Source organism: Homalodisca vitripennis, chromosome 6 (genome assembly GCF_021130785.1).
Source record: "Homalodisca vitripennis isolate AUS2020 chromosome 6, UT_GWSS_2.1, whole genome shotgun sequence".
Lineage (NCBI taxonomy): Eukaryota > Metazoa > Arthropoda > Insecta > Hemiptera > Cicadellidae > Homalodisca > Homalodisca vitripennis.
Window position 1 is genome coordinate 33,312,070 of NC_060212.1, and position 25,867 is coordinate 33,337,936.

General features: G+C 34.3%; 1 protein-coding gene across 1 annotated transcript in view; it reads left to right on the top strand.

The window, feature by feature from the left end:
- The first annotated feature begins 385 nt into the window (after window positions 1-385).
- The window catches only part of LOC124364237 (inactive dipeptidyl peptidase 10), a 246,795-nt gene continuing 221,313 nt past the window's right edge, over window positions 386-25,867 (top strand). The window contains exon 1 of the mRNA XM_046819563.1: window positions 386-452. The gene's annotated coding sequence lies outside the window, so the exon portion shown is untranslated. The remainder of the gene's footprint in view (window positions 453-25,867) is intronic.

A 25,867-nucleotide genomic window follows, 5' to 3' on the forward strand; every position in this document is an offset into this window, starting at 1 on the left:
AAATTATTTCAAAAGAGGAGCTGAGTTTAAATTTTTTTTAATAATTCTTAAAATTTACTTCAATTATTGAATAATTACCAGCTTGAAAGCATTAGACACATTTTATAGTTCAGCAATTAAATACAACTATTTGGTTTAGAAGAGACACCGATACTTTTTCCTCCTTAATGATCCCTGCGAAATTGACCGATCCCTAAGGTCTCTTCCGAGCAGAGACCTCCGGTCCCGAGTCCTCTTCCTCGACAGTCCTCCGGGTCGCCGTCGTAAGTAAATGATCAGGGTAAATGGTTCCTATTGATCTACCGGGGCGGGGTGGGAGGGGGAGGGTGATGCAGGGAGGCTGCCGGGCGGTTGTAGCGGAGCGCAGACAGTCCTGTGTAATCAGTGTTCTGGCCGGGCCATGCCTGTACCCGTGACCCTTGCGACTCTCTTCTCTGCATCTCTTACACAAGGTAACACGTCTCTAACGTGGTGTCATTCTCTAGACCGTCTCTTACGTTGTTCACACGACTTTTACCATGTTATATTGAGCAGGGAGACAATTTGTTGTAAAATAATTATTAGAACAAATATAATCAGTGTACGATAAAAATATAATTTCACCTATTTTACGTCCTGTATATTATTTTAAATTTTAACCTTTTAATTATTAAACATATTTATGAAATGGCAATGCCAAAAAACATTTAATACCACGAGTGAATTATAACACAAATTCCAATATTCATTTAATTTTGTGAGGCCTCTCTGAGGATTCCATCTTCGGGCAACTTCACGAATGAAAAAAAATTGAAGGCCTCGCGAAATTAAATTAATATTGCAATATGTGTTATAATTCACTGGTGTTATTACGTAAAAATATTTCAATGCTCCGAGAACCGTCAATTTAAAACATTGTTTGACATTTATCGGTTAAAATTTGTCAATCGATTGCGAAATAGATTAGAAAACTGACCTGTTACAGAAAATTAATTGCGAAAACAATATAAAAATATTTTGCTACACTAAAAATCAAAGATTTGTTACAAAGTAGTTCTCAAGTTTTTGGAAGAAATTTACGTGAACAGTGGAATAAAACATGTATTTATTTTATTTTTATTCTTTAAACAAAATTCTTGCAAATAATTTATACTCTAATTTTTGTAATTATAGAAATCGATCAACTCTCGATCATCTCGATCATATTTTAATTGAACCAAAATTAAATGACCAGTGTTTTTATTTTTAAAAGCGAAAGGTGACGAATTTTGACAAAATTTAAAAGACGAGTGTTTTTGAACAGGTGTTTTCACCCCTTGCCCAGGTTCATTCAGGCCGCCCCATCGATCTAAGACCTGCGAAAGCAGCTTATCCAGCAGAATAAGGGGGCAGTGTACAATGGGGCATAATCCTGGACAGAAATGCTCAGTTATTGCCTTAAGATCAGTTCTAGATCAAGCAGCTGTTTGGTACCTTACTTAACACATGTTATTTTCGCATCTTGTCAAATCGGTGTGCAAAGTTCATATCTGAGAAACACATACACATGAAATAACACACTATTAGATATCTATCTAGTCTGTCCCCTGAGAAGCATACTGCTGCCGTAAAATTTGATGTCAATTCAATGTATTTAAATAAAAAACTAATAGAATCATTGAAAAATTTAGGATATGCAATCGGTTTTCAGCTGGAAATTTTAAGATACATTCTTAGAGACAGAAAAAACAAGATCTTCAACATTCAAAATTCCAATTCTTATTGGAATTTAAAGTATAAAGTAATATATGGGGGAATTTTGAAATCAGAGCCAAAAGAAAACGACTGAAGTATTGGATGTAATACTTACGCAATACGTATATTAAGTATGACTGTAGGGTATAGCTTGTTTTCATTAACGTGCATTTTATACATATATAAAATACACTACCATATGTATATGTAAAACAATTTTCTTACATTATATGTAATACAAATTGTCATTTTTTTCAAGTTATAAATAATTTTATATCACATGATTCCCTGAAAACTTAGATATCTTCACCTGTTTTCTCTCGTACCTACGTATGAAATAGTTAAAATTTATCTTTTAAGTTAAAAGATAATAAATATCTTCACTCCTATGGTAAAATTCTTCACACATTTATGAATTATTTTATACTTTTCCTGTTTATAGAGAATTTATCGTAAAGAAAATATCTTATAAACTGCTTCCAACAAAAATACAAGAGTAATAATATACATCTTATTAGTCTGTATTGTTTTTACTCATTAAATATCTTTCAATTTCTAACATTATAAACTGAAAATTTGTAAATGATTGGATACTAAAGGGGAAATGACTGGTAAGAATGGTGCTTGAATTGACAATGTCTTAAAATTTAAACATGTGAACATGTGTTTAAATTTTCAAAATTCAATAACTGATTTGCAACAAGTATCCTTTAAGTGTATTACATTGCATATATAAACCCTCAAGTTTTCAGAAATCTTATTTAAGTTTGATTTAGAACACAAAATATAACAAATAGAAAACGATCAACCAGCACTAGAAGCATTTTATGAAATGATTAAACTGAATTAACCAGGATAATGTTTTAACTATTTAGGTTACTCTAAATACTGTCTCAACTCTGACAGCAACACTATTTTTGTATGACAGGTGTATAACTACCTGTATGTATAACTAATGTATACCTAATGAGATGTATAACTGATCTCAGCTATACAGTGGATCAGCTGTATTTTTCAATAGAAATACAGCGTTTGCTGCCATTTTGTTTCCAAAATTTTGCCCTGAACTATCATTTTGATACAATTAATATATTTTTGTTTTTGGTTTAAAATCATATAATAAATGTGATGTGTTGACACTAATAAAGTGACCATAGGTGTCAACACAATATTTACAAAATAGTGCAACCTCATACTAAAGAGGAATATGAGGCATTACGTTTTTGGCTCACAAAGACATTTTAATGAAGTACAATACCATAATCCTGCAAATGTGGCACGAGAGAAATAGGTTGACTAATGTAGAATATAAGTTTTTCTAAATGAGATTTTGGTAAAAAGGCTCATTTGAATAGTAAAATACAGAGTGGTTCTATGAGAATAGGTTAAAATATTGATTTCGTGTACTATCATTGATGTAAGGGTATGTTTATATCATATTAAATATGAGGGTAATAATAATAACAATAACAGTAATAATAATAATAATGATGATGATGATGATAATAAAAGGGGGGTTTGGTATTGTTTATAGGTATTAATAATATAAATGTAGTATATTTATATTACAAAAGAGTATCATTTAAACGATGAGGGTAATAATAATAACAATAATAAAATAATAATATAATAAAAACTAATAATAGAAGGGTTTGGTATAGTTTATAGGTTATTAATCACATAAATTACACCACTGCCTTCAAATATGCCTGGGTATGTACCAGCAATACATCACATTTTGTCCATGCATATTCCGTATAACAAACAGTATTATAATCCACAAAGATTGGTTTTAATTTATAAGATAACTCTTCTTGGATGTCTGAATGTTGAATTTTCATTTAATTAAAATAGAACAATGAAGGTCAAGCGCTAGAAGGTCAAGTAAGGAGATGTCACCAATTAGGTGTTGGTTAATATTGTCAACCAAACCTTCGGCGTTAATTTTGTGATCAACTTGTCTTTTTGTGTTGTGTTCCATTGAGTAGGTTTGAGGTTAGGTGCCAAGTAGGCAAAGTCGATATCGGAGTGCAGACGGCGAGCGGTCTAAGACGTTGGACTTTGGATCTGAGCTAAAGATAGCGCAGGTTCAAATCCTGTCTGTGACCTTAGACTTTTTATCAGTACCATTCAACCTTGTGCTGTATTGACTCTCTCCCTGATTCAGTTGATAAGATCCTCGCACAAGCCAGTGGCCTAAGAGGATGGAATGTGAAAAGGGATCGGCTCCTCCTTGAAAAACAGTTCTCTACGTGCTTATTTACTAACTCAAAAAGATAAACTTACATCTTAGATAGGATGAAACAGATGGGGTAACGTGAAGGGAGGTAATAATCTCTTGTTCGAACTGATAAATTTAGGAAATTTACATTTTTATTGCATTACTGAAAGATAATCTAGAGAGTATTCTACTTCAACGTGGATGGAATTCTTTATCCGGTAGATTCACACATTTATAACAATATTGGTGGAAGATGAGTATTTAGTAGAAGATGGATTAGGTTGGCATGATCTGATAAGGTCAACTCGGTGCTTAAGGCAAGGCATGGGAACACTACCTTGTATCTTTAAAGGATAATTAACAACACTGTATTGTTTTTACTCGTTAGATACTTTACATTTCCAACATTACAAACTGAAAAATGAAATGACATTACTGTACTTCTATTCACCCAACTTCCAACATAAATGGGAATTGAGATATCTCTCAGTGTCTGTAACTCTGTAGTATTTTCGTATAACAAAGTTATGGTGGCTTCGAATAACGTTAGCTACGATTTCTCTGGATAACGACAACAAGACGTTCATCAAACTTGTCATGATTTGTTATCCCAAAGCCAAGTAGGTTGCCAGGAAAACATTTTTGGGGAGGAGGTTCAGACAACTTATATTTTCCAGCAGTGGACAGAGAGTAGGGCCTATTTTGTTCCTTAAAAGTTTCTTGAACAGTTTCTTTCTTAAGAACTATCTTTCAGCAGAACATGTCAGTAATACTGAATTATTTAAGTAATTATAATCGTTACTGAAAAAGTAATAGAAAAATTGAAAATTGGGGAGGGGGGTTCCAGACCCCTTGCATCCTCTCGCTGGCTACGTCCTTATCCAAAGCACGTGCATGACAAAAGACTTTTATTAGGATCACACTGATCTTCTGAGACAGTTATCTTGACGGATTTGTTTGCTTGAGTTGTAATACTGACACAAGGTTACGTTCATGGTTTGCAAACCATCATGATGGCGACCGTCAATAATACCCAAGTCGTCCCTGAATGGTTTACAGGCCACATCATGTTTAATGGAGTATTCTAGAACGTTGCAAAGCAAAGGCACAATTTGTCTAGGTAAAATTGACATCAATGGACACGAGATATCGGTGGCATTGAGCATTCCCTAAGGCTCAGCTGATCTTCCTTTCCGATTTTGGTATTTTTGCATCTAACAGTCGGCCAGACAGTACGAAAACAGCCCTCAACTAAGGACTGTTGATCAAGACACATTACAGTATGTATTTGTTACTTAGCGTTGGATATACTTAACAATGATATCCTGATATCCACTTCTGACAAAGTGATGCAATAAAGAACTTTACATTGAGATGACTAGTTACTGCCAGGGTCGTTATAAGTGGGTCAAGAATTGAATTTTTTGGGCTTGGATTACTCTTCCTTTTGACGTTGGATTCTTTGGATTCCCGGTCAGTGTAATGTTTTCGTTCACCATGTTGCAATCACCTACTTCATTAATGACAAAGAGGACGACATTTGAATTTTCAAAGCCAAGCAGGTTACGGCTGCAGTATAATAAGCGGCCACCAAACCAATCGGTTGATAATTATCGAATGATATGGAATCATCGATTTTCGTGACCATCCAAAAGACTGAAAGCAAAATGTCAGAACAAATACCTTAGTAGATATTTCAAAGAACAATATCTTTTGGCTAGTTTTCAATCTTAAAAATTAATGCATAAGTACATTAATAACCTATATAATTGACAAATTAAAATATAATATACAAAATACAATAAAACAGTAAAATTACGTACTTAGTCCCAGCAACAGCTAGTAATGACGTCACTAGTCTAAATAAAGAAAGCTGGCAATGATTAATGATGGATATATATATATATATATATATATATATGTATATATATATATATATATATATATATATATATAGAGGTTAAATGTCGTATTCGATAGTATCGATAATTATTATTCGATTGTGATAGTGGCGGCTTATTATACTGTAGCCCAAGTTACGTGTCAACGAATGCCTACCTCTCACGTGATGTACAATTTTTAGTCTCGATCATGGGTTATAAGATATATATAGGTTAAATGTCGTATTCGATAGTATCGATAATTATTATTCGATTGTGATAGTGGCGGCTTATTATACTGTAGCCCAAGTTACGTGTCAACGAATGCCTACCTCTCACGTGATGTACAATTTTTAGTCTCGATCATGGGTTATAAGATATATATAGGTTAAATGTCGTATTCGATAGTATCGATAATTATTATTCGATTGTGATAGTGGCGGCTTATTATACTGTAGCCCAAGTTACGTGTCAACGAATGCCTACCTCTCACGTGATGTACAATTTTTAGTATCGATCATGAGTTATAAGATCCGTAATTTGGTTCAGCGTAGTTTTATAATCCAGCTACGGAGAGGATAAAATATTTGACTTGACCTAAATATATGATTAGGATTCATTAAATGAGATTCCACAATTTAGAGCCACTAAGTTGTGTTATTGAATTCTTCTTCTCAGTAACATTAGTTCTAAGCAGTAAAGGGTTGTAGTTCCATTTATATTTTTATATTCCAGGCTACAACAAGTTATTTATATTGTATTAGAAAACTTCTTCGTTTGAAAAGTAACTGCTCGATTTTCGGTGTTCATAACTAGAAACTTTAAAAAACTTTTCTCATTCAATTCTATCACATGGAAGAGCAATCTTTTGCCTCATCCCGATACAATTCATCTTATTTTGGGTAGAAAACAAAATTTCACGTTCATAGAATCACTGGAAAATATAACAATAAGGGCGCATATGGAATCAACTTTGGGTATCATGAATGGAGATGTGTAGGTAATGATAGTCTAATGCATATTTTGGATGGATGGCAGTTGTTTCGAACGAGCATGTAATCCATATCCGGAGTAATGACGGATGTTGAGTCCACCCATCCTGTTCAACCAGTGAATCAGTCTATCTTATACGTAATGTACTAATATTCCAATGAGAAAAACAGTACATGAATATGAATTATATTAATACATTGATTTGAATGACCTATTAATAACATATAATATACAAGATGTAAACAAATGCCCGCTTGTGCTTGATAATTCTAAAACAATTATAGGTAACACAATAAAACTTGGTTCATCATTACTGCATCTATAAATCTACTTTTTGAAGTAACTACCGTATTTTTGTCATGTCAGGGGGATGGCCCACAAGGAGTCAGAAGGAAATCTTAAGTGAGAGCATAGGTCGAGTAGTACATCAAATTAAAGGTCTTTATTAGTAGAGTACAATGCTGCAAACTTGACCCCAAAGGGTCAACTCTTTCAAAAGTTATACTGGTTTAAAGTTTGAAACATTTACGATTTAGGTCCTGTTCTAAATGGTTTAATATTCTTGTCTTGGCTCAAGTTGTGAAAGTAAAACTTAGTGAATGAATATTGGACTTGTTAAATAATTTTTAAGGTAGTAGACGTCCAATGGAGAATGGTCTACAAGGAGTCTACCAAGCCAGTGCGGGACTTCCTTTACACCCTGTATAACCGATTGTATTATACTAAGAGTAGACAAGGCAAGGGTACGCTACACCACGTGTCGCGTAACAGACTGAGGTACAATGTGAAATTTCAAGCCCATTTCATTCAAGCCCATAGCTCATTTCATTCATGAGATGTCCTGTCGCCAGATGCACAGGCAGAAAACTCACACAAGAAATTTTTTTACATTCCCTCTGCAGACAAAACAGAAATAGTATCAGCCTACGGAGTGATGCTCAGCCAAATTCCATGGTTGGTCATTCTATATAGAACTCATTCTTGTCCATATAGACAAGTTTCATGCAAAGTTTAATGTATACAGAAGAAGTGTTTCTCGAAATAAATTACCACATGATACATTCTACATTTTTGTTCAATAAACTGGGTTTCATAGCGGCGTGTCTTTAGGTTAGCTTGCTTTGGAGATGTAGTGCTAACAGACGTACAGAAATGAAATGTTTTCCAATCCCTCAAGTGATTTTCATATGTTATATGTTTATGATATATAAATTAAATATTATGAGGGATGATTTACATAATATACGATGGTTTCATTGGGTTTACTTCAATGGAAGTGGTGTTTTCCGTTTATTCCGTACAAGAAACAACAAAATAAAGGTACAGGAAAGGCGAAGTACTACCAATTATACTCTAATAAATATCTTAAGTCATAAGTGGATTTGAAAAAATCCGGATTGGTTCAAACAACAACGAATAGTTTGAAAATTGAACCAGCTGATGCTCATGGTCACGTAAGTCATAAAAAATAGTCAATTATCAAAACAGAAATACTCAAATACGTATTTTAAGGCAATACTGAATAAAAATGAACGCAATAGAGGTTTTAATTTGATGATCCGTTGTAGAATATGGAAGATTGGAAACTACTTTTGTTATAATGGATTTCTATAGTTGTATGTGCAATTTAAACTATAATTATCTGAAACTACCCATCTTTATAAACATACTTGTTATTTCCATTATATCATCCATGGGTTGAAGGTGACTTCCGGTTATAGCTTGGATGTTAATTATCCTTAAAAACCAACATCAAAGTAGTAAAAGAGCATGATTTTAGCCCCAGTAACAGTCACTGTCAATTCACTCTACAGACCTCTTATATATTTTGTCTTGTTATAATTAACGCAATAGTGGTTTTAATTTGATGTTGTGTGTGGATATGGAAGATTGAAAACTAGTTTTGTTATAATGGAATTCTATAGTTGTATGTGCAATTTAAACTGTAGTTAACTAAACGTTACAAGATTGCTTGTTATTTCCATTGTATTATCCATGGATTGAAGGTGACTTCCGGTTATAGCTTAGATATTAATTACCTTTAAAAACCAACCTCAAAGTAGTAAAAGAGCATGATTCTAGCCCCAGGTAATCACTGTCAATCCACCCTACAGATCACTTAAATATTTTGTCCTGTTGCAATTGGCTGAACGTTAGCGAAGCCAATCACTCGAGGGGTCGAGACAACTTCATGTATGTTTGTCTATATGTCTATCTGTCCACATAATATATCCAAAACATATAGATTAAAAATTTACATTTCTATATAGGGACACTGAGTTAGATAACGGTGTATATTACGTTTGGTCTCTTTACAAATCCAACCCTGATGGCAACGAGAAAAAGGAGAATAAATAAATCTGTTTAAAAATTAATACACCCAATAAGATATTCAAACATGTGACACATTGATTGACGACACGTGTAGCCAAACTAACCCCAAATATACATTATTTTATAGTAACGGTGTGTGGACACTGATTATTGAAGCACTGCTATGAAATCGAACTTAATGAAAAAAAATCTGAATGTGAATTTCATCTAGAGAAAAAATCTGTAGACTTTTAATTTTACAAGAAAGTTTATTTTCACATGGTTGTGTTCTATGATGCCTCATTTTCGTGTCAAACTCGTTTTTGCATGGTTGTATTTCAGTCTGTCCGTCCGAGGGACATTTCTAGAATGAAATGAGCGATGGATTTAAAATTTTGACATGTTACGACATGTTGTGAATGATGGCCAGATTCGCTAGTCAAAGTTGTAAATGATGGCTTTAAGACATTGCACATGGTGGCTAATGAGACATTTTAGCATGCAAAATTGCACCTGGCGTAGTCAGGAATTGTACCAGTTCTACATATCGTATTTCTAGTATGTAATGTTGCACTCTGTTGCCACACGAGAAATTCCTCTCTCGCATGGAACCCCATAAAGTATCGGATTTTTATGTAGTCTACTTTTCGAAGAGGAAACTCTAAAGTGCTGGCTTCAGCGAGCAATCTACTTCTCTTTAGAAGTAGAATGTATACTCGTTTATCCTGTACCAAAGAACAAAGTGAAGTATACATTAAGAAAAACAAAATTTGCAGAAGTGGCAACCGTAGTTCTTATTGCTGCCTTATATAAGGAATATAAAGTTGAAAGTAGAAGTTTTCCTCACTTACAATTTAAATCCATCCTTTCTATTTTAAATGATAAAACGAGCGTATGTATTTTAGCTCTTTTATTTCGTAATAAAATTCGTTGCTGCTTTAACATATCGGGTTCTCAACATAAAACAAATGTTTTCTTACTTTGTTTTCTTCCGAACTGAGTTGATGACATGGAACCGACCCAGGAAAATTCTGAAAGAGACGCCTTCCAGGAAGTAGGATTTGAGGAAATATCTTATTCACATGAGCCTGTATATTTTAGTTCTTTTCTTTCATCACCAAATTCGTTGCTGCTTGAAAATGTAGGGTTCTCAATATAAAACAAATGTTTTCCTACTTTGTTTTCTTGTGAAGTGTCTTGACGAATTGGAACCAACTCAGGACAATTCTGAAAGAAACGACTTCCAGGAAGTACAATTTGAGAAAATACCTTGTTGATTCACAATGGAGATAGGGCGTCCTTTTAGAATAGTTACAGTCATAAGGCTAAGTTACACTCAGAAGAGTGTCTTAGGCTAAGTTACTAAGAGAAAGATCATGAGAATTTTTCGCGAGGAGACTCCCTCGACCCAAGTTGAAGAACTGGTTAGCGAACTGGTAAACTAGATTAGAAGTGTGCGGCCAAACTTTTCTGCGAGAAAATTAGTACCCTGTGTTCTTGTATCGTGACTGTTCCACGATAAAATGTACCAACATTTACTGACAATTTGGTAAAGCTATATAATTTAATGAACTAATCCGTTATGAAACTCTTAGAATGAATATAATTCAAAGAGAAAACCCTAATTCTCGGCCAGATAACATAATTTATCACCTAAAGTAGAAAAAAACCTCTATATTTTAATATTTCAACTAGTATCCTGTGTTCGTGTATCGTGACTGTTCAACGATAAAATGTACCAACATTTACTGACAATTTGGTAAAGCTATATAATTTAATGTACTAGGCTGCTATGAAGCTCTTAAGTAGAGAAAAGCTCCTATATTTTTATATTTCAACATGATAACTCTTTTAGATCTGTAGTGAACGTATTTTGACTGTGTAACAGATTTACCATAGGGTAATAATTAAATTTGTAACACAAATGTAAAATCTAGTTGATAAAATAAATTTTAGTTGTAACTAATCTACGTACGATTGGAAAGGATATATTAAGGTCAGTGGTAAATTAATAAATGTTGGTATAAAAACAGAAAAAATAATGTGAAACAATCAGTTAATCTGTGATGGTAAGTAGATAACAACTGTTGAAGTGTAATAAGTATTAACATTAACTAAATATTAGGTATATAAGTATAAAATTGTATAGTGGTTAACAAAAATCACCTTTCTGGTGTTTTAGACTACTACTATTGACAGTAAAACTAGCCAATAAAAAGTCTCAAAGTATACAATAATAACCTTATTGATGTCATAACCTTCAGTTTGTCCCAACATTATTTGGATTTTGTATTTTGTAGAAAATTGTTTCCTATCAAGTTACATACTTAATTCTATGACAGCTGAACTTTGAATTTTACCTCTAATGAATTAGGAGCCAAGTTTAATAATAGATTGTGCTCATGGAATGTGGAGAAAATGCCGAAGACAGAACATTTGCTAGACAATATTTCCACTGCACAAAGACAGAGCGGAGACACAAATAAAGAGCATTCTTCTAGGAATGTTACCGTTGCAGTACTAAACAAAGTTTTGCAAAGACAAATAGCGTATTGCACTGACCTAACTTACCTTTTGTTTTGTATGTTACATAAAATTCCTGTACGAAGCCAAATACTTCATTGTATTGTTTAAAAGATTGCATAGTCTGCTCGCATAAAGTTGTTTTCTGAACCAATAACCAAAATTGGTAAATTTGTATCAAATTAACCAAATATTTGTATTGCAATAAACGTAATATAACGTATTGCAATCGTCAATATTAGCCTTAAGATATCAAACAGTCACACATTGAAACTCCAGTAAAACGTACAATTTTATGTATCATACATGTATTACTTCTTTCATTCATGTAAATTTTCCCACTTCGAACGTTGTATGTTAGTCTGCTAATTGTGTGGTCACCCAGTTTGTATGTCATAAACTCGTCAGCACTGTAAAATGCTTGGATTATTTAATAAGAGTTTTAAACGAGATTATAAAGCCTTAGGCGTTGTGGCAATTTTTATTTTATTTTAATCATGCCCTTTGTTGATAAAGCGAACCCCTGCCTGAGATGGCAAATGTTCGTAAATCCTCGTTCTGTGTCTCTTAGTCCGGTAGGTATCTCTCTCTGCCTCGTGATCAGCACGTATGTATGTCTTGACCGCAAGTCATATAGCACATTTAGACATACAAAATAATTTTGTCTCTAAAAATATTGAGACTGCCGATTAAGCCGCATCTTTTTGATTTCCTTGCCTGACTCTCTGATCTTCAATCGCGCGTTTATCAAAACCGCTTGTTTTTTGGACTTTAAAAGCTCTGAAGAACAAGTCAAGTTTGTGCTTGTTTCCCTCAACACTAAACCGTAGGTGAGTGATGGGAGGGAGGGGGGTAAATCAAGCCATACTGTAATTGTAGACGAAACTGATACAATTTTATACATGAAACATACTCGTGATTACACAAGGAAAGCAATTTCAGAAGTGATTGAGAGTATGTACAAAATGTCCATAAATTACTCTATCAAAGTTCACCATATCATTATTGACGTCAAAATAAGTAATAAATTTTGTCTTATATTACTTAGTTTATCATATGTCTTTATGTCTGTAATTATTTAGAAAGAAATCATATCTTTGAATTAAATAAGAGATTAAACTTTGAAAATATAATAAAGTCTTGTTATTTTAAAAAGTTTCAGAAAAATATCTCGCTTTAAAGTAGAGGCTATAAAAACGTTCAAACTGTAATAACTCAAAACGGAAAATTTTATGAGAATAGTATAAAATGGGATGCTTTTAAATGACAAATAATAATTCTTTTACATGACAAATAATGATGCAGTAATAAAGGTTTTACAGAGCATCATTCCTCACTTAACTTTAACTACTCGAGTTATAATGTTGTTTAACTGCTGAATAATGATCAGCTGGTAATTAAATTTAATAGCTGAAAATAATACCTCACAATTGTCATTCCGGATGCTTGTTATGAAATTTGTTTGTTGCTTTTGTAACCGTGCCGAATCATTTTTATTTATTTTTTATTGGTTAATGTATTGTAACCAAATACTAATTATTAACCGCACAGTTACAGGGTTTACATAATTGTATTATTACGTTTTCTATTTCCTAGTAATTAGTAAAAGGTAAATTAACAATCAGTTTTGCTATGGTCATTTAGATCGGAGAAAAATCAGAAGTACACATTCTTGAACAGAATCAGGAAACACATTGCACAACCCAGAAAATGTTTAGTGACAGCAGAGGAACATGTTCAAGCTTTTAAAGGAGTGCAGGCTGACAGGATACACACTCCAAGGATAATGGGAACAGAGCAAATTAGTCGAATGGTGAGAACTAACCCTAACGAGCATGTTGAAATTCCCAGATGACATGTGGGATGAAGCAACGCCAGCATCGATCTACAAACTAGCTGGCAAGTTGGCTATACATACGGCGAGATCTTAGAGGAGCCAAACTGAGTTGTCTGTAATCAAGCATTAATGTTTCGTAGTAAACATCGTTACTTATTATTTATAAGAAGGATTACTCCACACCACGTGTTTAAAGTTTAAATGTTTAAAAAGTTTAAAATCTTAACAAGTTTAAAGTTTAAAATCGATGTCAACTAGGTCCCATGTAGAGTCATGCACCATCATCTAACTCAATGTTGTCAACGTAGAAATGCAGTTTCAAGCAAAGTTCAATTCTAACCTAGTTAAATTGAATACGTTCTCCAGATATCTTGCGAACAGACACCCATAGAGATACAGATAGATAGACGCAGTAGAGGAATTTCGCTTGAACTTTGAGTGACAGCAAAATAGGAACAAATTATTACAGATAGATAGACGCAGTAGAGGCATTTTGCTTGAACTTTGAGTGATAGCAAAATATGAACAAATTATTACAGGTATATAGACGCAGTAGAGGAATTTTGCTTGAACTTTGAGTGATAGCAAAATATGAACAAATTATTACAGATACATAGACGCAGTAGAGGAATTTTGCTTGAACTTTGAGTGATAGCAAAATATGAACAAATTATTACAGATAGATAGACGCAGTAGAGGCATTTTGCTTGAACTTTGAGTGATAGCAAAATATGAACAAATTGTTACAGATAGATAAACGCAGTAGAGGAATTTTGCTTGAACTTTGAGTTATAGCAAAATATGAACAAATTATTACAGATATATAGACGCAGTAGAGGAATTTTGAGTGATAGGAAAATATGAACAAATTATTACCTGAAAGTAAATATTTACTTATATTAAACATGTTTACGCCATCTAGTCGGTGAAATATGTGCAGATCATTTTAATTTACGAGTTTTATAATACACAATTCGTTTAAAACGCAAGACACAATATGACTACTGTAATTAAATATCAATTAAAATAGAGAAAGAAAATAATATTTAACAATATAAAAGTAGCTTTGTGTAAATATTACGATATTTTGAACGATAGTATTAAAGCATAGCCTAGATAGAAGCGACCTTCGTTATAATGATGTTAAAACCCTAGTTTAAAATGTCACAGAACTACAAACTATAACTAATGCAAATGTAATACAGCAAGAGATTAATATGAATATCTAGGTTATAACAATTCTAGGTTATACTGAAATCGTAACTCTTATTTAAGGTATAGATCTGGTATAGCAAGAGACATATCATTGCAAACCGGTGTTGTAACAAATAAACTGTTATTTAATGCACTTATGCTTTTGGTATGTTGTTTAAACTGTGCATGAGTATAGAAGATTAGTTTCGAAAATCTGTGCAATATAAGGGTTATCATTACTTAAACCTTTTATTTATAATTTTCCTAGAACGTATGTTATTAATAGAAATGAGATTAATTATTTTAGTTATTATTATTGTGGTCAACCCAATATTACATTTACAATTTAAATTAAATGGTCAGAATTTTTAATGGGGTAGTAAAAGGTTTATTTACAACCTTTTATTATCCTCGACTCTATAGTGTTACTAAACTTATGTCATCTATTTGTAATTCCATAATTATGAGTTGAATTTATGGAAGCAATGTGCCAGTTTAACTAGGAATTCTTGGACGGTTTATTGTAATTTTACTTACAAGCGTGTTTTTCTTTTTTGTGTATAAATTATTAACGGGAACCACTAACGTGTACGGTATTACAGTTATGATAAATATTGTCACTAATTATGCAATAACATTTTCTGCCTAAATTAGTAAAGGAAACTTCTAGTGTGGAATGTGTCATGTAATGTACAATGATGATAAAATATCATACTAATAAACATATATTGAAGTCGACGAATTCCAGTCCTGGTATCATTAATTAGCCAGGATGCTTTAGTAAAGGAGGCATTGAAAGGACACACATTTGTGCACTTATTAATTTGCTTTACCTCTCAGGAGGAATGAATGAAAAAGATAACATCTGAATACATCAAAGCCAACATTTACATCTCTTCATCTTAATCCATATTTTGATGTTCAGATTACACAGGACTCTGTTGTGATGTCTCGGGATCCTTTGTGTGATATCCTTAACGACCTTGAAACATGAGTAAAATTAATAAAAGAATTTACAATAGGGTCAAGCAAATGACTCCAAAGCCAGGTGACGCCGTGAATGACGTAATTTTGTTAAAATTGCATATTTTTATAAACAGCTACCTCAATGATTGAAACCCGAACAATTGTTCTATTTCAGTATTCACTGTATTTCAAAACATTGTGTTACAGCAACTTTCATTTACACGTGCTTCTTTGACCAAAGTCGTTACCGATTCTCTGTCCCCTTCATTAAAATTCAGTTTACACATGCATCACTATTTATAAGGTGCATGTGTTGCATTGCTTACTGTGCATATGCCTTCTTTTCCTAGATTCGCACTTCCTTTGAAAACAGATTCTACCCGTCTCTTCTTTCCTTTTTCCCAACAGTCAAAATAAAACCGTCTTGAGCTCTCGAGAATATTCGTATGTCCAGAATTGGGACGGGTCGTCGCTTTAAAGACTAAAATCACGTTAATTTACTTTTAGGTAAAGATTATAGGATGTTTTATAATTAAAAGTCTAAAAATAAAAATAAAATTATTTCCAGAATGAATTAGTTTGTTACTTCCTCTACTTACACGTTCAATTCTATCCGAATCAGACTTTTCATGTGGTTAACATCATTGCTTATAAAGAATTGAACATCAATTAATATTATGCAATAACTTTAAAGATAAATTTGTTATAGTTTGCACTTATTTTCAACGTAATATAATGTAATGTAAATTTTGAAAACGGTATTTTGAGTGTTTTTGTCTCTATTCATCAAAGGTTCCCCATCCGTAAAAAGATATACCAAAGATTAATTTCGTAGGAACCACTTCTGAGACAATTGAATAGACCCTATAAAAGCATTTGATGAAAAATAAAAATTGTTTTTTGGGACCATCTTAATTCGTACTCTTCGTACTGCTATATGTTTATATTGCAATAATACTGTACTCGTATAGGAGAGCCAGAGACTAAAATTGGAGTTTTAAAGCGATGATTTGAGTGTTAGAGAAGTGTGCTATACGAATAGTCGTGGAACAGTGAGATGTGGCGAGTCAATATTGTGTTTCTGCTGCCACAGTAAGTATGTGTGTGTCAAACATATATTAGCGAAGCTCTGAGTTGCTGCCATAATGCTGTTCATAGAGATAAGGATGTGTTGAGTACGAACAGTCGTGGAGCAGTGTGATGTGGCGAGTCAATATTGTGTTACTGCAGCCACAGTAAGTATGTGTGTGTCAAACATACAGTAGTGAAGCTCTGAGTTGCTGCCATAATGCTGTTCATAGAGATAAGGATGTGTTGAGTACGAACAGTCGTGGAGCAGTGTGATGTGGCGAGTCAATATTGTGTTACTGCAGCCACAGTAAGTATGTGTGTGTCAAACATACAGTAGTGAAGCTCTGAGTTGCTGCCATAATGCTGTTCATAGAGATAAGGATGTGTTGAGTACGAACAGTCGTGGAGCAGTGTGATGTGGCGAGTCAATATTGTGTTACTGCAGCCACAGTAAGTATGTGTGTGTCAAACATACAGTAGTGAAGCTCTGAGTTGCTGCCATAATGCTGTTCATAGAGATAAGGATGTGTTGAGTACGAACAGTCGTGGAGCAGTGTGATGTGGCGAGTCAATATTGTGTTACTGCAGCCACAGTAAGTATGTGTGTGTCAAACATACAGTAGTGAAGCTCTGAGTTGCTGCCATAATGCTGTTCATAGAGATAAGGATGTGTTGAGTACGAACTGTCGTGGAGCAGTGTGATGTGGCGAGTCAATATTGTGTTACTGCAGCCACAGTAAGTATGTGTGTGTCAAACATACAGTAGTGAAGCTCTGAGTTGCTGCCATAATGCTGTTCATAGAGATAAGGATGTGTTGAGTACGAACAGTCGTGGAGCAGTGTGATGTGGCGAGTCAATATTGTGTTACTGCAGCCACAGTAAGTATGTGTGTGTCAAACATACAGTAGTGAAGCTCTGAGTTGCTGCCATAATGCTGTTCATAGAGATAAGGATGTGTTGAGTACGAACAGTCGTGGAGCAGTGTGATGTGGCGAGTCAATATTGTGTTACTGCAGCCACAGTAAGTATGTGTGTGTCAAACATACAGTAGTGAAGCTCTGAGTTGCTGCCATAATGCTGTTCATAGAGATAAGGATGTGTTGAGTACGAACAGTCGTGGAGCAGTGTGATGTGGCGAGTCAATATTGTGTTACTGCAGCCACAGTAAGTATGTGTGTGTCAAACATACAGTAGTGAAGCTCTGAGTTGCTGCCATAATGCTGTTCATAGAGATAAGGATGTGTTGAGTACTGACAGTCGTGGAGCAGTGTGACGTGGCAAGTCAATATTGTGCTACTGCAGCCACAGTAAGTATGTGTGTGTCAAACATGCAGTAGTGAAGCTGTGAGTTGCTGCCATAATGCTGATCATAGAGATAAGGGATGTGTTGAGTACGAACAGTCGTGGAGCAGTGTGATGTGGCGAGTCAATATTGTGCTACTGCAGCCACAGTAAGTATGTGTGTGTCAAACATACAGTAGTGAAGCTCTTAGTTGCTGCCATAATGCTGTTCATAGAGATAAGGATGTGTTGAGTACTGACAGTCGTGGAGCAGTGTGACGTGGCAAGTCAATATTGTGCTACTGCAGCCACAGTAAGTATGTGTGTGTCAAACATGCAGTAGTGAAGCTGTGAGTTGCTGCCATAATGCTGATCATAGAGAAAGGGATGTGTTGAGTACGAACTGTCGTGGAGCAGTGTGATGTGGCGAGTCAATATTGTGCTACTGCAGCCACAGTAAGTATGTGTGTGTCAAACATGCAGTAGTGAAGCTGTGAGTTGCTGCCATAATGCTGATCATAGAGATAAGGGATGTGTTGAGTACGAAAAGTCGTAGAGCAGTGTGATGTGGCGAGTCAATATTGTGTTAGTGCAGCCACAGTAAGTATGTGTGTGTCAAACATACAGTAGTGAAGCTCTTAGTTGCTGCCATAATGCTGTTCATAGAGATAAGGATGTGTTGAGTACTGACAGTCGTGGAGCAGTGTGACGTGGCAAGTCAATATTGTGCTACTGCAGCCACAGTAAGTATGTGTGTGTCAAACATGCAGTAGTGAAGCTGTGAGTTGCTGCCATAATGCTGATCATAGACAGGATGAGTCAATATTGTGTTACTGAACTGTGTGTGAGCAGTAGTGAGTTGTGTGTGTTCGAGTCAATGTGTTATGTGGCGAGTCTGCAGCCACAGTAAGTATGTGTGTGTCAAACATACAGTAGTGAAGCTCTGAGTTGCTGCCATAATGGTGTTCATAGAGATAAGGATGTGTTGAGTACGAACAGTCGTGGAGCAGTGTGATGTGGCGAGTCAATATTGTGTTACTGCAGCCACAGTAAGTATGTGTGTGTCAAACATGCAGTAGTGAAGCTCTGAGTTGCTGCCATAATGCTGTTCATAGAGATAAGGATGTGTTGAGTACGAACAGTCGTGGAGCAGTGTGATGTGGCGAGTCAATATTGTGTTACTGCAGCCACAGTAAGTATGTGTGTGTCAAACATACAGTAGTGAAGCTCTGAGTTGCTGCCATAATGCTGTTTATAGCGGCAGTAACAAGGATATCGCACTCCCCGGCAGAACATAACTTTGTACATCACAGGACTGATTGAGAGACTGTATTGTCTGGTTCCCATTTCCTTTATGCATGACACACATTCAAATGACTTTTATAATGCAAAGCAACAAGTGGTGCTAACACACGTACATAAAAGATGCAGCACAGCTAATAGATGGAGTTAGTAGCAAGTTTGAACATTCTAACTTTAATCCACGATTTTATTCATTGCTTGCTCTTATTCGTATATGTATAATATATAACTGCAAAAATTCATCAAATCATGTTCTTTCGACATTTTATTTTTCTGAAAATACCTTTTAGCCTTGCATGAAAGAGTTATTTTTAATATTGCCGAAAGCCAAGGACGACAATGCAATAATTTGTCTTTTCTGTTTGAAATCACGAAAACCACTGAACAATTACTTTAGAATGGTGAGAATGTTTTCTTAATAGTACGTAGATGGTTTGAAGTAGACAAACTTGGAATGAAATTTTGTATGAGAATTTACAATCGCTTCTGAAATTGTGTTTTTATTATTTAATTTTTATACATAACGTAGCTATGGTTGGAAGGGTTGATTCAATGTGAATGTTGAGTTTAGCTCCAGTGAAACTTTCTTTTAGCTCTGTGTCTGGAATCTGACACTGTCACATGTTCGTCGAAGAGATCCAAAAAGTCGGTTACGAAGAAGCTCAAAATGAACCCTTTACATAGTTCGACATCAGAGACACCTACACTAGAAACACATAGTGTGATATATGTGAATATGTATTCTTATTGTCTCGTCAGGTGCGCAATTGAGTGTTCTGCGATATTTTAGACAAGTTCTCTAATCACGGTAAAGCTACCAAGTTGCTTTATCCACTACACATAACGCAGCTGTAGTGGACAGAATACACATGTGATGGACTACAGTTATCAAACAATTGACAGCATAGCAATATTACGGAGTGTTAGCGTCCCAGATAATTGACCGAATTAAAGACCGAATAACTTAATTTGGCATATAAAACGACTTTATGAAATGAAAGAAATTTCATCGGAAAACGGTAATCCATCTTCAACAGTATTGGTGACTTCTTAAGTTCTCCACTATAGGGTATATTTACGATGTAAGAACATGTAGACTCTCTTCCAAAGAATTATTAAAGATAAGTGGTTACTTTCTAACCTCATACATATTTCTTCATATTCCATAAAAGAACATGCATATCTATCTACATGATGTTTATGCTCGTATGAAGTCGTGTATGCATTACCTGTTAAATTTAACAAGGAAACCAAAAATTTTAATCAACATAATTTTAGGAAACATAAATTACTTTTAATAAGTAAGTAATATGGATTAAACATCTTACAAATAGATTCCTCAATAATCCTAATAATACTATAAATAAGAAAGTGCGTTTGCTTTATGGGGTTTGCTTTGACGCGTAGTAATCTATTTAATCGACTGTACTGAAACTTTAAAAGGACATTCCTAGGGTACCTGGTATGAATATAGGCCTATCCTTTATTCAAAAATCCCTCAGGGCTACGCTCCACTGGTCTCTAAAGCAGCGAAAAAGCCCTTCTTGGTCTCTAAAGTTGTGAAATATTAATAGAAGAGCCTGTCAAATGTAATCATCTGTTCTGTGTAAACATTACTATATGGAGCTCAAACATATGTTTAATTAATTTTACTACTATTTTAGATTTGTTTATACGTTCTCCTCCGTAGACTAATGGTTATAGTCTCGGTTCTCTAACCAAGAGATCACGGGTTCAAAACCCGGGGAGGTCCAATCATATACTTTGACAATAAAAACCAGTGCACCAGAAGCCGGCATAGCTGACGGCGAGGATTAAATGAGATAAAAAAATGTTTATATTTATCGTCTTGAAAGCATAGAGTAATATTGATAGTAACTACACTTCTTAAATTTATGTAACCACTGTTGAGCGCACAATAACAAATGTACAGATAAAACATTAAATGTTTTAGTAAAAATATACGCTTAACTGTACACTGTAGCAAATATAAATATGCAGTGTTTGTTCAGTAATTTAATCATTAAGATACTCGTATAAAAGACCCATCTATATAAAAGTTACTAACTTTAGATATAAATTTAAATTATAAAACCCATCTTGGTTGTTTTTTGACATTAGGAGGCTTCTCAAACCTGGTATGTATACATGTATATACACATTGTATATATATTTTTTTCAAGAAATGACCATGTATTTTTATGCATGGTATTTTCTTGATCGGGAAATTATAGGACAAGTCAACTATGGAATAAAAGATACTAAAACCGTTATAAATAAAAATGGCCGTAAAATGCAGTTTTTATAGATTTTCTTGATTTGTAAGGAAAGCTCAACATTGGCGTGAAATACAAGTTATTCGAACCAGCACCTGCTCATACACGTTCAAATCCATGACATTCCGTGTAAAGCCGCAGGCAACTGCTACAGTTATCTGTTTCTTTTAAGAGATCATCTAGTTGGCTGAGCGTCAGCGAAGTCTATCCCACCGGAGGCTGGAAAAATTGTATTTCTGTCTGTCCGCACGATATTTTGAAAACAAACTGAGCTACAGAGCTGAAATTTTGCTTAAGCTTCATTTATAAACTAGCAACGCTGAATTTACTGATGGTGCGTGACAGTCCATGAGATTTGGTTTGAGCGTTTTTGTAAGAATATTAAAGAATAAATACATTTGGAATAAAATTGAGTGCGATAAATATGATATTTTAACATACGGTTTTTATTCATATAATAAAAAGAAAGTACAAAGTAGGTAAAAAGTCAACACTAAAAGTTGGTGACAAAATTTTATTCAGCGCACTCTTGTGTTGTAGTAGGTACTCACAAAACCTAATTTAATGAACGAAATTGTGAATCATTTGGCAGTAGCCTACATCTCGAGAAACTATTTCATCTGTAGAGTTTAAATAGGTAAGAAATTTCATTTCACATAGGCAAGAATAAGTTCTATGATGGTTCATATAGGCAAAACATGCAAATAAAGTTCGAAGATCGTGGGTTTCAGTCCCAGGGATTTGGCTGAGCGTTATCGAATGTGTTTGTGATGTTATGTTAATTGATGTTATGGATAACTGTGATAACAACGAGAAAATTACAGAATTTATTTTTAAATAAACTGAATACATTGAAGACTCTTGGAGCAATTGGGAAAGTTTTTCAAATAGTAGTAAATTTTATTAAAACAATTCAATGCATTTCTTGGCTACAGCAGATTTTTCAACTTTTCCATATTTTGTTTGGGATAAATGCTCTTTGAATCGTGTTTTTATTGTTTTTTTGTTTGTCCAATAAAAATTTTGCCTTTAGGGTTTCCTAAATTTAGGGTTTTGGGATTTGGGGTTTCTTGTTCTGTGAGTGACAGTTTTATTTGTATGTTTTTTAACAAGTTTTTGCGTATTTGGTTCGAGAAAGTGCTGTATGTTGTGTAAAACAATTCCTGTTCTGTGTCTTGATGTAGCCTTAATGTTCATCTTTTCCAGTTCTTCTTTTCAATTATATTTTATTATATTGCCAATAACTTGTGTAGTGTAACCATTGAAAATACCAAAATTTTTTTATGTAATTTAGTTCTTACCGTAGTTTTTTGTAGAAAGTGGCGTATTTAAAAGTCTGTAGATCATTGAATTAAGTGTTGCTCTTTTTTGTGCATGTGGATGGTTAGATTTATTGTAAACTATATTGGAAAAGTATTGTTTTAACAACATTTACTACTATTTTTAAACTGAGTACAACCAATATGGCATTTTAACAAGTGAAAATTTCACATACAATCGAGGTATGGATTTGAAATTGTGCAAAGAACCTTAAAAGATAGGAATATGCGTCACGGGGTGAGTTGTTTTCTTATCTTTATCATTTAAAGTATTAGTAAAATTACATTCAGGCAGTTTAGAAACAAGTAAAATTTATATTTATGACTGTTATGATAAGACAAACAACCGCTCTCGATTTGCCTTGTTTTTATGAGCTGATGTGGGAGGATGAATCTGCGCTTCGAGCGAGGTCCGGGATACTCGGTAATGTATGCCGAGTAACGTATGCAGACACATGCTGCCATGCTCTTCAACCATGCTAGACCTCGCCCCCTCCCCCTCCCCCAGCACTCTCGTTGTCATTATAACACACTTCATGCTTAACCCCATTGTTTATTTCGAACACTTTCGCTTTCCCAAATGACAAAACAAAATTGTTCCTAGTTGAAAATATAATGACGAACATAGACGATCTGTGGGAAGATAATAAGTTGTTCGAACATGTTGGAGCATCATAAGTAGTTCCCTATACAAAGTTATCCGCTAGGAGTTCTAGTTAGTAAGTACCTTACAGTACAGTGGGACAGAAGTTTGTTATCTGTACTGTCTGAAACTAATAGAATATTATTTTATATGCACGACAACTTTTATATGTACAGTTAAAGGAATGCAAGTGTGAGTTAAAAGTATGGTTACATTCTCTTTGAGTTATTATGGATAAAGATAGAGGGATGAAACTCGGACACCCTTCTAGGAAATGGAATTGAACTTGTTAGTCACTGTAAAACTTTGTCCATTTCCCCAATCCCATTTTGGTGGGGGAGACTCAAATTTTTAAAATGTAAAGACCTATTAAGTGACACCTCATTAGAAAGGTCTTGATAAAAGAAGAAAAGCAGTGGAAACTAGAGCTTTACATCTCAACGCAGTACAAAATGGTAGCTCATTGAAATTAATTAAGTTAAAGCATGGATGGATTCTATTCAACCTTCAATAGTCACCCTCTCATTTCCTCGGGCTTTTTGGGGTAGCGGTTTAAAATTTATATATTTCAGATTGAACGTTTTATACAATTAGTCAACATCGGAACTATAGAAGAGTTATTGTAAGAAACGTAAGCCTCATATAAATCTTTAAAAAATGAGCAATCAATGAAGAAAACGGTCTTTGTATTACAAAATGATGAATATGAAAAATTAAGTTTGTTACGTAGTGTAATGTAAAACAGTTGTATTTTCAGTAGATACTGGCGGAAATATAAGAAAGTGGAAAGTCAACGCTAAAGTTAGCGACAAGATTTGGTTTTAAGCACGTGGATTTAAATGTGTGAAATATACCATGATCTTTACAACAAAGTACTCTAATTGCCTTCGAAGAGAATCGATATATTATTTATTTCTTAAAGCAAATCCAGATGAGATGGCTTAGCGTCAGCGAAGCCTATTACTCCTTAGGTTGGAAAATTTAAATTCTGGGTATATATACGCACGATATTATCTCGAAAACAAACCTACCTATAGATAACGTAGCTATGGTAGGAAGTGCTAATTCAATTTGAATGTTGAGTTTAGCTCCAGTTCACCTTTCCTCTTAATGCAGCGTCTGGGATCTTACGCTGTTACAGACGATCTGTAGTCTTGTTCGTCTGAAGAGATCCAAAAACAAAATCTGCGCCACCTAGGTTACAAAATATAGTGTAATCTAGGTTAAGAGGTATTCTCATTGTCTCAGCAGATGGTCTAGGTGTATCTGCGTCGAAACGGTGTAACGAGTTTATTTAGAGCTTCTTCGTGGCCGACTTTTTTAATCTCTTCAGACGAGCTTGGCTCCAGATTTCAGGAGTCAAGTCTGATCCCAGACGCTGCACTACGAGTAAGTTGAACTGGAGCTTAACTCAACATTAACACCACTTATAGACTTCAAATTTGGCACAAAGCTTTCATTTATTTATTAGCAACACTGATTTCGATGGTGCAACTCTTGGTCCATGTCACTCCATGCGATTTTGTTGACAGATTACTTTTACATATTTTTGGCAATGCCATTACTATTTCTTATTTTTCTAATGGTTGATTTTACGTGTATTACACTAGGAAAAATATAACCTGAGAAAACATTATTGTTCTCATATTTTAACCCTGTTGATGCCATGATTATTGAGCATTATGTCTTGGCTTAGTTAAGGCCGGGAGTAATAATTTATGACCTGGCGGTTTAACTATATGGGCCTGGAGTATAACTGTGGAAAGCCTGAACATCGTATATGAACTATAAATTTAGATAATTCTGCCTAAATAAGGGTTGGAGGGGACAGGACTATGCCTTTTATATGCCTTATGAAGAAGCATAATATTTCATTTGACAGGATACGTTTACATGGGCAGAACACATGTTCCTTACTTTGTACCTTGAGGTACGCACGATGAGAACTAACCAGATATTATTCAAAACACCCAACGCGTTTGTTATATTTAGTCTCGTGTTTGAATGTTAATTCCACTATAATGCATTTTAAAATAAAATAAATAATATTCTAACTCAAAAAAACGAGTATTGGGAGGGGGGGGTTATCAGGTACGTACGACCAAATAAATCAGGGAATAATTTTGCACTGTATAAGCACATCTGATTTTTCTTGACATAAATAGAGAGGAATCTTTTCTAAGAAATAAATCGATCGTCAACCACGCTACTTTTAGAGGAGATCAAACTTTGGAGATTTGATAATCAAAATCAAATGACAATTTCTTCTTCTGATCATATTTTTTCTTAGTTCCATACACTTAAAAGCAAAGGTCAGATATGCAGTCAATGAAT